Raw genomic sequence first — 13,734 nt, 5'->3', positions numbered from 1 at the left:
GTGCGTGTGCGTGTGCGTGTGTGTGTGTGTGTGTGTGTGTGTGTGTGTGTTTGTGTGTGTTTAGAAGATGAACACCACTCCTATGCTGGGGGCAGGATGTTTTGTTTTGGTTTTAGGAAAACTGAACTCTGGAAAGGTCAAAGATCACAGAAAATCAGTGATAAAACTGAAATCTGAAGCCAGGTCTGCTTAAGGCCTTTCAACTAAAGACAATGCCTGTGAGATCTGATTGAGGTATCATTTTCAAAAACAAATAAATAAAACAGAAAATAAGCTTCTATACAAACTCACTTCTGAAATATTATCAAAAGATTTATTCCTTTCTTTTTTTTACAAATAGATCTATTTAATAAGTATTGGAATTCTCACATTCCAAATTCCTACTCATAATCTCCAGTCTCCACTTTTTAAAGAGAGATGGGAAAGAATAGAATTTGGAAGGAAAAAAAAAAAAGAAAGAAAGAAAAAGAGAAACACAGAATGCCAGTGCTTCCCCCTCTAAAAACACATAACCCACCCACTCAGCCAAAGGTTAAGTCATTTAGTCAAGTTCAAAGATCTTCAAAGACTTCTTAGATCCAGATAAGCCCATATGTTACCAAAATTCTGTGAAAAAGCTATTACTTTCCAATCTGCTTCTCATGTTTAAGGCACAGGACACACAGATGCCTGGCATCACTCATCGGTCTTCCTAAATTTTCACACTAACTAATCAAGGTCCACCAATAATTTTCCTACCAAAACCCCCTAGAAGTGCCTTTATTCTATCAGTGCCTAGCTCGCCTGTTAAATCTGAAAGTAACCATAAAAGACCATTCAGTTACTGTACAATACGTGTTAATTTGCTAATTTCTTCACAGGTAATCAATTAAAATGTAAAATATTGAATAAAATTAGTTGCACTAAATTTAACAGCTGCTCCATAAGCATAATTAGTTTCACAAGGGCCATATGTACTCTGAACAGAGAAAGAGTTGAAACAAATAGACAGATTTTAAACAAGTTTGAGAAAATCTGCATTTAATTAGCAGGTGGGCACTACAACTGCATAACGTTTTTATATATTTATATTTATGAAGTGACAGAAGATCTAAAGGCTTTTTAAAACAGCGTTTATTGTTTGAATGGGAACTGTTTTGCTGCATGCTAAAGTGATTTAACTCCTTATAGCTCTGCTTTGAAAAAAATCATAAATGGTGAAAGAAAACATGTGGAAAACTGTAAAACTAGAAAGAATTCACGACAAAAAACAGATACACATACCATAACTAAAAGGAAACTACACTTAATTAAATGTATACTACATCTGGAATATCAGCCTAATAAAATGTGAAACTATTAATTTTCATTGTTCTAAAGGAAATGAGGTCAGTGTCATTTAATAATTCCTCCAATTACATTGGACTAACTCCTTGAACTGTATGTTCTGGACACTATTTAATCTCAAAATGCTACATACTTTACAATATCCTTACCTTAAACTTTAAATAAAGGCATTTAAATTACAAAGGGGTAAAGGAATAAAGTCAGCAAATGAAAATTTGTAACAGCTGGTAGCTACTAGCATTATATTCTATACCTTAAGGCTTTCAGGTGAAGTTTGTCATGGATGTCCATAAGTATGAGAGCAACTCTTTCTCAATAGTACCAAAATCACTTTAAAAAATTATTGTAAAAGTTAAGATGTTTATTTAGCGCATCAATAATCTTATTATAGTTATCTATATTTATTGTTATTAATTTTAAGTATATAAAAGAGTATTTTTCAAAGACAAAATGTTTTGTTTCTTAATAGAGTAACAACTTTTGTTGGCGAAAATGACAATTTCCCCCAAAATAAAACAGAATCATGAAGCCAGTTCCTACATTATCAGTCAATCAACAACGGAAGAAATTCCTGCATTGTCTGGGATGGAAAGGAATGAAAAACAGAAGCACTTATCAACTAAATGAACTAGTACCTTGAAAGTTAACTATTTTTTTCACTTAACCAAATAAATAATGGCTATTAGTGTAGTTCAGCATTAAAGATAGTGAGCTACTTTCTTTAAATAATAAAGTTTGTTGCCCTTTCCTAAACAAAAAAAGAGGAGGAATGGGTGGGGGTGGGAAAGGGAGAGAGGCAGGGAGGAGAGGAGGGAGGGGACCTGCTCAGGATGTAAAATAATAGACAAACAAACAAAAAAGGAAATTTTTAAGAAATGAGGTATATGTGTGCAAAGTTAAGCTATTAAGCATGAACTTTTGTTCTACTATCTTATTTCGGAATTAAAAACTATCAATTTAATATGCTTTGTAATATGCAGAAGCTAAGCCTACAAATGAAATTTTCTGCATTAAAGGAATCTATAAACCAGAACAAAAACAGAAATAGATATAGCTGTGCAATCAAACTCCAGTATTTTTTAATCTACTTTAGTAATTGCTTCAGTCAATAATAAAAAAGAAAATCACTCTCCAATAAATAATTTTAAAATTTGTAGTTAAAATTTTTCTTTAAAGATGGTTTAAAAGACAAAATTATTAATCTACTTTCTCTACAGCAAATTTTGTGGTTATAAATTTTATTATAAGCCACCAACAATACTAGTTTATGCTTACTAAAAAAATCCTTTAAATTTATCTTTATAAAGCCCAATTAACATCCATGAGAAAACACATATTCAGTACAGATTGACTAGTTGACAAGTCAGAAGACTATCTGCATGATTTTTAGATATGATTTTCAATTACTTTGTGTTTGTTTTTTGCTTCTCTTCCAAATCTATTCCTAAGTTGATTATGTCAATATTTTAGTTGCAGTAACAAGGACTTTCATAGTAACAAAAAAATTGGAGACAGTGAGATACCCTAGGCATGAATTATCTCAAAGATCTGTATATTTTATAAGTAAAAACAGAACTCAGGTGTACTACAGTATTTCTGTATATTGTATGCTTGAGAAAAGAATACTTGAAATCAGAGCATATGTTTATATATTCCTTGATTTGATATGCATGCTTTAAAATTAATTTTCTTTTTTAAAAACTTCATAATAGGAAGCACAGCAGGTTTTTAAGTGAAACAGAGCCAGTGTCTTTCATATCTTGTTTCATAATGAAAAAGTTCAGACAAGCGACAATAGCATCTTTAAGTTCCGAATACCCTAAATAAATGATTGAAAACAGAAAAGCCAGTTAGCTCTTCCTTATTTTCCCCTTACCTTTATCCTACATGATTTCAGAGTGACTTAATAAAGGTAATCTTAAAGTCAAGACATAATATAAATAAATGACTTTATACTACTGGAAATACAAACAACAATAAAATAATCAACAACATGGGACACCATTGAAACCACAGCATATATGGATTATGACCTACAATTAAGACAATAACATCCTTGCATGAAAGTGTACAATCATGTTTAAATATCACTTTTGTTTTTGTTTTTGTTTTTCTGTAACTTCTTTTACCACCCTTTCCCTCAGAGTTCCTCCTGGGAAAGTGGTTTAAATAAATAATTATAAGCACATTTATTGTCAACTGGTATTTTCATTTTAAAACAACAGGACTTGCAAAACTGTAAATTCCTAAATAATCAAATTTACAATGAATTGCCTACAAGTTCAGTAGAAGGTCAACTTACAGTGAATGACATTACAAAGCTATTCATTTCTTTTTTTAAACAGGTCTCATGGCCAGCAAGATGGCTCAGCTGGAAAGGTGCTTCCAGTACAAAGCACACAGTCTTGGCAGAGGAGTTCAAAGAGAAAAGGTTTCCATACTACTCTCAGAGTAGTTTCTGTCACTGTTTGGGTTACATTAACTCTGGGAGGCTAACGAAATCCAATATTGCCGGAAGCTCTCCAATTCGGTCCTGAGTAGGCCAGAGAGCCCAGAATGCCGAGCACTGAGAATGCCTGTAAACACACACAAGGCCTGAGATGCTTCAGAGGGATAGCTGGCAGGTGAGTTACGAACGGATTCAAAACAAGGCTAGACTCTGGTCTACTCAAAGCCAGCGTGAACCCCAGCTGGACAGTATCCTTATCGCCTGAAAAGGGGACCCGTAAAATTACTATAACTGTGTTCATTACGTGTCAGTTTTATGTCTGACATTGTGAACTTCACAAATGATTTGTGACTAACATAAAATCCAGAAGACGGAAACACATCTGATCTTTCTGACGTCCAGCCTCTGAATTAGCTCTCCCTACCTTGCTAGCACTGTTCCCCAGATCCCATGCTTCCTTCAAGCGCTCGCCTAAATACCTTCCCCTCATTAAGCTGTCATTCCTACCTTGTTAATACTGAACCATGAATTCTCCCGACCCAGTTTCCAACAGTCCTCCCCTGTCTTCTCTGCCACTTCATAACACATAATACAGTGCTTACTGGATTGTATTTACTTTTTATCCTTGCTCACACTCCTCAAGAAGATCAACAAGACAGTTTCTTATTTAACATATATATCCCAAGAACTGCGCCTTTCACGAAAGATACTCAAATATTTATTTTAAATAAGTAAATTCATGTACTAGTACTACACTCCCAATTTTTGTCTTATCTCCTAAAGTTTTGTAATTGCTTTCCTTAATAAAGTCAGTTAAATATTGATCTGATCTTTTTCCATGAAAAAAATTCTTAATGTATATTTGAATTAATGGCATTCTCTGTTCTTACCAGTAAAAAGGCATGACTAAAATTAATATCATAACGTAAGTTATTTGAGGTCAAATTTAGATTGTTCTGTATTGCGCACACTGTAACAGCTAAGAAAACTCAAACTCATAAAGCAAACTTTAATACAATGAACCCTATTCCCAGTAATTTTTTAAAATTTTTTTTCCTTTTTTTGTTTTCTTTTGTTTTTGTTTTGTTTTGTTTTTCAAGACAGGGTTTCTCTGTGTAGTTCTGGATGTCCTAGAACTCACTCTATAGACCAGGCTGGCCTCAAACTCACAAAGATCCACCTGCCTCTGCCTCCCTGAGTGACTAATTTCTAAGAAAATATATGTATGAATGTATTTTGTACATACATACATATGTAATGGACTTATTAGTGCACAAACACCTATCATTTTCCACATAAGTTCTGGGATCACTCTTCATCCCCCAAAATACACTTTTCCCCAGACCACAAAATTTTTCTCAAAGTTTTAGACCACAAAATTTTTCTCAAAATTTTATTCCCCAGAACACAGAAATTATTCTCATGTGTTCATAACTCTAATTCTAAATCAATATATATTATGGACAATAATTATATTAAGGACAATATATATTAAGGACAATAGCCAACATGCCACATACACCCAAATCATTTTGCTCCTTTGCCCCCGAGCCCTAACTACTATCTAGTGTTCTTCAATATAATAAAAGAAAGCATTTTTTTTTTAATTTTCAATGCCAGAAATTATTTTAGAAATTAACTGATTGAATAACTGCCACTCATGAGTTACTCAGAGAGTTTAAAAAATATATAAAGGGGCTTGGGCCTGCCTCAACTTGATGTGTCAGACCCTGTTGACTCCCTATGGAAGGCCTTACCCTCTCTGAGGAGTGGATGGAGGTGGGGTGGGGGGGAGGTTGGGGGGAGGGAAGGGGAACTGTGGTTGATATACAAAATGGAAAAAAATTAAAATAAAATAATATATATGAAAAAATATATATAAATATGGGTCAGGCATGATGGTACATTCCTTTACTCCAAGCACTTGGGATACAGAGGCATGTGGATCTCAGTGAATTTGAGAACAACTTGGTCTACATAGTGAGTTCCAGGCCATTCAGAGCTATATAGTGACACCCTGCCTCAAAAAACTTTATATGTATACACACACACACACACACACACACACACACACACACACACGGGGAGGGAGGAGTGAGGGAAGGAAGGAGATAAGGAGAGCAAAGACAGAGAGAAGGAGGGGGGGAGAGAGAGAGAGAGAGAGAGAGAGAGAGAGAGCCAGAGAGCCTAAGCCTTGTATTTTCTATAAATAGTAGTCTAAAATGCATCATAGGCTTAAAGATATAAGATATAAAAAAAACAGAAGAAATCCAATTCTTGGCAAAGAGTTTTTTTATAAATGATACCAAAAACATAATATGTAAAAGGAAAATTAAGAAAATTAGACGTTATCAAAATTTAAAACTTTTAATCTGGAAAAGACCCTGCAAAAAGAATGAAAAGACAAGCTATGACTGAAGGAAAGTATTTGGTAACCACTTTGGGAAGTGGAGTTACTCTATTGTATTCTCAAGCTACTCAAAAGCTAACACAGGAGGACTGCTTGAGCCCACTAGTTCAAGGTCAGCCTGGGCAACATAGTGAAACCTGAAATATTAACATTGAAAATAATTAAAATTAAAAAGAATTATTAAAACTCAAAATATACAAGCAATTCAATAAGAAAACGAACAAAACAAGACATTTCACCAGGAGGACATATGGATATTAAATACAGACTGTAAAACATGGAATTCACTAAGGAATTCAAAAGGCAAATTAGGATTATTATGTCAGATGACTATGTAACTATAAATGAGCCAGGAGCAAGTGACATCTTGTTGAATCCTTAGAAAAAGTGGTCCCACAGATCCACTCCCACTGACATCACAGGCTATTGCCAAGGCTACTGGTTAGTCTCCACAACAAATGGTAGGCTGTATTACTGAAGAAACAACTTATTTATGTCATCAAACATAGAGATATCAAGCTGCTACCCAACTAGAAGTTTCACCCCTACTGACTAGCATTTATAGGTCTAGAGGTACTTTGAATATTACTGGAAGACAAAAGTAATCATCAATATTACCCAGCTATAAACCCTGCAACCTACAAATGAAACCCGCCTGCCAGATACACTGATACAATGGTGGCACAAATGTTATGAGAGTAACCAATCAGTTGACTGGCTTTCAGGCTCACTCAATGAGACGGAACTCATACTTAACACCACTAAAGTGACCAAGACCCTGAGACTAGATAATAAAGCAAGAAATACATTTTTAAAAAAATTCCATAACCAAGAAAACAAAAACTCAAAAGATGAGTATGAAGATAAAATATTTAAACAAAATTTAAAATTTGACCTAATTGGCATATAGACAAAATTCTACTAATAACTAAAAATATGCATATCTGCCAGGTGGTGGTGGCATATGCCTTTAATGCCAGCACTCGGGAGGCAGGAGCAGGTGGAGCTCTCTAAGTTTGGGTTCAGCCTGGTCTACAGAGCTAGTTCCAGGACAGCCAGGGCTACACAAGGAAACCCTATCTCAAAAATAAATAAATAAAACAAAACAAAACAAAATATGCACATCTTTTAAGATGTAGATATAATATAAAAACTGGCTATCTACCAGATCATGGAGAATTCTTTATACATTTTAGAGAATTGAAATTACCTTGAATAGGTTCTCTGATCAAAGAACAATAATTAAATTATGCTAGAAAACAATAAAGACAAAGATGACTAAAAAAGAAAAATCGCTTTGTTTGGAAATTCCTAAATGCATTTGTACCTATTTCTCAGTAACCCATAGGTCAAAGAAAACATCACAATGGAGACTAAGAAGTAATCTCAACCAAACGATAATGAAAACGCTACACGAAACTTAGAGGACATGAATACTAAACTGTGTTGACAGAAAAGCGCATCCAAATACTGAAATATAGTGATTGCAGCATCCACTTCAAGAATTCATTTCAATGTGCATGACAAATTAAATTTAAAGAAGAAAATTGTGGAGGCTATAGTTTAACAGCATTCACAAGACCCTAGATTTGACAGCTACTATCCCCAAAAATGAAAAGAGAAAAAAACAAAACACAATTAAAGCAAAACCTAGTGATGAGAAAATAAGAGAAAGGTCAATAAAACTAAAAGTTACTACTTTGGGAAGATTTTAAAGACTAATCAATGGCTTAGTTGGTAAAGGAGCTTTGCTGTCAATACCCAGGACTATATGGTCGAAATCAAGAAGTGACTCATATAGATTGACTTCCATTGGTTTACTGTGGCACATGCCTGCCCACTCCCCCCACCCACACCCACACACCCACACACCCCAAACACACCTCCCCCTCATACACCCACAATAAATAAATAAATATAAAAACAGTAAGTAAAAAATTAAATAAATTGTATTTAAAAGCAGAGAATGTGCTTTCAGCTGTGGCAGTCATCTTCCAGTAACTCATCAAAATGACAAAACAAAGGGAGAGTGGAAGGTACTGTCTATGTGTTTTCTAGGCCTTGTAGGAAACATGACAACATACATGCAAATCTACAAGAAGGGTGATATTGTAGACATCAAGGGAATGGAGCACTGTTCAAAAATAATGCCTTATAACTGTTACCAGAGCAAATCAGGAAGAGTTAACTATGTCACCTAGCCACTTCACCCAGCGTAACAAGAAGTTACGGGCAAGATTCTCCCAAGAGAATGAATGAGTGGATTGAGCCCCAAGAGCCAAGACAGCTTCCTGAAAAGACTGAAGGAAAACAATCAGGGGGGGAAAGAAGCCAAAGGGGAAGGTGCCTGGGTTCAGCTGAAGAGCCAGCCTGCTCCACCCACAGAAGCACACATTGTGCAGACCAATGGAAGGAGTCTGAGCTGCATTCCCTATGAATTCATGGCTTAATGTACAAAAAAGAAATAAAGGACCTAGAATGATTTTAAAAATATTCAAATAACTACTAACCACAGAAAAAGATTATTGAAACAGACTCTAGAGATATAACAAAGAAAGAAAAAACATGGCCTACAAATAAGTTTGAAAACTTAAAAGTACAAACTCCCAACTAAAGTAAAAACAGAAACTTGAAGGTCAGTTATCTCCATACAGATTTATAGACTCAATGAAATCCCAATGACAAACTAGCTTCCTGCTCCTGCCACCATGGCATGCTACGCCTTCCCTACGATGGGGATTCTACTCCTCTGGAACTGTAAGCTAAAATACAGCCTTTAGTCTTTTTATCATAGCAACAGAAGAGTGACTACCATACCAAGCATGGTGGAGTACATCTATAGCTCCAGCTACGCAGGAGGCTGAGGCAGAAAGATCAAGACCAGCCTAGGTTAACTTAGCTAGATCCTGTCTCGAACAAAAAAGTTTTGGGTTTTTTTGTTTGTTTGATTAGTTGGTTGGTTTGATTTTGGTATTTTGAGACAGGGTTTTATACTGCCTAGACTAATCTCAAATTCCCTGTATAGCTAATGCTTCCTAGCATGAGTTCAATCCCCAAAATGATCCCTTGAAAAGAAGAAACAAACCACACATCTCATTCATTTAAAAAAAAAAATCCAAATTTATAAATTAAAGAAAAAAGTTTCTAACAGGTTCTCTTCATAATCTTGAGGTCAAAAATAACTTCGTAAACACACACACCACCACCACACACACACACACACAATGAAACATTAAGCAAAACTAACTTTGAAATTACTGAACTGTGGCAATTAAAAGACTATATGAGTCATTTAAAATAATATTAACAAAAGGCTTATAATTAAAATATATTTTAAAACTCATATGAATCATTAAGAAATAAGCTAACGAGTATAAACTAGAATAGCAATCACACACACACAAACTATACTCTAGAGATTTATTGAAACAGGTATTTCATTTAAAAAATGAAGTTCAAATGGCCAACTAATATCAAAAATATTTACCTTCATTAGTTACTAGGAAAATACATTTAAGACCCAAAGGCTTACTATCATAGACCCAGCAAAATGGTTGAAGTTAAAATAACTAACAACATAAGATGCTTTTAGGGATGTAGGACTCAGGGAAGTCTCAGACAATACTGGTGGGAATTAAGAGGATGCAAATACTTAGCACACATGTAGAAAAAAAGGTTTCAGTACTATTCTTAGTAACACCAAAATGTAAACAATCCAGTGGCCCATCTTTAGTCACACAGTTAAACATGGCATATGTATATGTAGCATACAGAACAATACTGAACTGGGGCTACATGACATACACAAATCTAATGTTGAGCAAATGAAAACAGACAAAAAAGATTACACACTGAAGTCAGATGTGATGGTGCATGGCTGTCATCTGATCACTTAGAAGGATAAGGAGTTCGAAGGTAGCCCAAACTTACAAAGAAAGATCCTATATTAAACCACAAAAACACTACACACCTAATGAGTCTATCCCCATGTATATAGAGTTCAAACAGTAAGACTCGTATTAATGGCTACTGAAGGCGACATGAGAAGATTGAAGATAGTGAAGAAGTCTCAACAGCTGGTCACTGTGCTGATCGTTTACACCTTCCTACACTGGTCCACTGTCTGCCATTTCACTAAAATGTTTTAAATGAACAAATAAAAGTCACTTGCCTAAAATACTGGTTTGGGACTGGTCTCTCTTGCATACCTAGGAAGCTAGATACTAGGACTAGTTCAGTTTTAAATTTAATGCCTTCTTGACTATTGAATTCACTTTAAATCTGAAAAGTTCAAGTCATTTACAAGTAAATAAATCAGCCAGACAGCAGTGTCACATGCCTTTAAGCCCAGCACTCAGGAGGCAGAGGCAGGTGGATCTCTTTGAGTTCGAGGCCAGCCTGGTCTACAAAGTGAGATCCAGGACAGGAACCAAAACTACACAGAGAAACCCTGTCTCAAAAAATCAGATAGATAGATAGATAGATAGATAGATAGATAGATAGATAGATAGATAGATAGATAGACAGACACATACATACATACATACATACATACATACATACATACATACAAGATACATAGATAGATACATAGACAGACAGACAGGCAGATAGATAATGAAATAAAAGTAAATAAAACATCCTTTAAACAGCTATCAAATGCCAAGCATTGGGCCAAGATTTGTAGTTGCTGCAATCCCAATACTGACACCATCTTGTTAGGTTTTTTTTTTTAAATTTTTAATAGCTTTGTTGAGATAGAGTTTACTTATCATAAAATTCACCCATTTCATGTATAAAACTGAATTTCTTTGTATAAAGATACCAATAACTGTAACCACTAACATCCATCAGTTTTTAAAACATTTTCATCATCCCAGGTGATCCCTCGCCCATGCGTATACTATTAATCACTAATCCACCTTCTGGCTTTATATGCTTGCTTTTCTGGATATTTGACACAAGCAGAATAGTAACGTATGTGGTCTCTTTTATCTGGATTCTTTTACCTACCACAATTCTTTAGACTTATTCATCCACAGTACTCATCAGTTCTTTGCTTTCATTCCTGAATAATATTTCATGATATGCTTATACATTTGCTTTATGCACTTATCAACTTGGGAGCATAGTCAAAGTTATGAATCATCCTTCTGAGAACGTATGTGCACAAGGCTTTGTATGAATATGTGTTTTCATTTCTTGGGGGCTGACCATAAAAGCAGAATTGCTGGTCCATGTGGTAAATGTATCTTTAACTTTCATGGCTAACACTTACGATATATTTAGATAAACATTAGGAAGGATGCAATCAGGGAAAGCTGTGTAAAGAGTAAAAGACCTGAAATAACAATTAAAATACAGGTAAGATTTTGATTTTGGTAACAACCAAGCATGATTTTGCTCAAAAATAAATTTCAGATTCATGTTTGGTATGAAGTTTGTACCTACTAACTTCGTCAAAATACCAGATTCTACATAGCTAGAAAAGTAAAAAGGCTTTGCAGTATTGAGGTATGATCAAATGGTCTGTTTGTACCAACCCTACCAACGATTATTGCTTTTCAAATACATATACTTTATCATCGAAGAACCACAGATAAGTAAAAATTATATTTATCCAACTCAGCAACTATGATAGAGATGACAGGTACTGTGCTGGCTAATTTTATGTTAACTTTACACAAGCTAGAGTTATCTGAAAAGAGGGAACCTCAACTGAGAAAATACCTCCATTAGCTGTAGGGCATTTAATTAATGATTGGTGGGGAGGAGCCCAAAGCATTGTGGGTGGTGCCATCCCTGTGCTGGTGGTGCTGTGTTCCATGGGAAAGCAGGCTGAGCAAGCCATGATGAGCAAGCCAGTAATCAGCAACCTCCATGGCCTCTGCATCAGCTCCTGGCTCCAGATTCCTGCCCTGCTTAAGTTCCTGCCCTCACTGCTTTTGATGAACTCTTTCATGGAACTGTGAGTGAAATAAACCCTTTCCTCCCCAAGTTACTTTTGGTCATGGTGTTACATCATAGCAATAGTAGCCTTAGTTAAGACAGACAGACAGACAGACAGGCAGGCAGAGACAAAGAGGTGTCACCTTTAAACACAAAAACAAGAATGTCCTTTTTATCATTCCCCACAACCACCCCCCATCCAGTGCTCAGGTATGTACACAAGGCAATCACTGACCCGCATCCTTAGCCCAACAATGTTTGAAAAAACAATCCACTTGTCTCTAGTCAACATTAAGATTTTCATAAAGGGTGTAAGAATAAAATCTTTTTGATAAGTACATGGATATCACAAATTCAAATGCAAAGTTTTCACTGAATGAATGAACAATGAATCAGTTATTGAAGTAACATTTAATCATTGCTAAAATTTAAATTTATTTACATATAAACTCAAAATTAAAATAACAGGATTATTCCAATAAAGACCAATAATCATTTCTAAAATTAAAAATTAAGAGAATATAAATACTTATCCTAAAAGCTAACAGCATATTTTAACTGTTTAATTTTAGGAACATTTCAAGTCACTGCAAAGGTTTCCCAGACAAATATGTGAATTAACATGTGCCATTAACCTTTTTTAATTACAGAGCAATTGATAAAATCAATGAACAAGCAGGACAATTCTGCTTAAGCTTGCAGGAGAGCTATGCTACTACTATATCCCCCTCCTTTAATGTCTTGCTCAACACTCCATAAAAGCTGTTCTTTAAAAGTTATAGTTACACAAAAACAATAGACCCCTTTCTTCATTTCTGCTTCCAGAGTTTACCTAGCTAAGCACAGTAGGAAACATTAATGAAAACTCAGATATCAAAGCAGAATACATAGTTCTGGTGAGATGGTTCTGAAGACCCATTGGTTCTTACAGAAGACCAGGGTTGGATTCCCAGCACTCATATGACTGTTCAAAATTGTCTGTAACTCCAGTTCCAGGGAATCGTAAGCCTTCTTCTGGCATCCAAGGGCACCAGACATGACAGGATGCATAGACATGCATGCAAGCAAAACACCCATACACATAAAATCAACCAAGTTTTAAAATTTTAAAAAAAGCTTTTAAAAAGCAAAATATAAAAACACAAAACAGTATTTCATCAAATCCTAAAATTAAACAGTTAAAACATTTCTTTTTCCAGCAGGGTAGAGGCATGTTAAGATAAGGTCTCTCTATACAATCCTGACTGGCTGTCTTGTAACCTGTAGATCAGGCTGACATAGACTCAAACTCATAGAGATTTTCCTGCCTCTGCCTCTAGAGTGCTGGAATTTAAGGTGTACCATCATGCCTAGTTTTCCTTTTCTTTTCTTTCTTTTTTTCTTTTTTAACCATTTGACTATGCCATTGCTGGACACGGCTTTTACTCTTTGAGATTCAATGACTTTCTTTTTTAATTTTTCAGACGTGTGTGGGGGGGGGGGGGGTTGCCTGCATGTGCATGTATGTGTATCATGTGTGTGTCTGTTGCCCAAGAAGAACAGAAGTCAAGGACAGGTGTCAGAAATCAAGGGAGGAAGCCAGAAGAGGCTGTCAGATGTC

At 35.3% G+C, this 13,734-nt stretch overlaps 1 protein-coding gene and 1 pseudogene across 1 annotated transcript in view; one reads left to right on the top strand and one right to left on the bottom strand.

Moving 5' to 3' along the window:
• Positions 1 to 13,734, bottom strand: part of Rsrc1 (arginine and serine rich coiled-coil 1) — a 323,363-nt gene that overhangs the window by 248,214 nt on the left and 61,415 nt on the right. The gene's annotated exons all lie outside the window — the stretch shown is intronic.
• On the top strand, positions 3,883 to 8,635 carry LOC131912787 (large ribosomal subunit protein eL21-like; annotated as a pseudogene).

Source organism: Peromyscus eremicus, chromosome 6 (assembly GCF_949786415.1).
Source record: "Peromyscus eremicus chromosome 6, PerEre_H2_v1, whole genome shotgun sequence".
NCBI classification, from domain to species: Eukaryota; Metazoa; Chordata; class Mammalia; order Rodentia; family Cricetidae; genus Peromyscus; species Peromyscus eremicus.
Note: the sequence above shows the minus strand (reverse complement) of the source record. Positions and strands in the feature narration are given on the sequence as shown.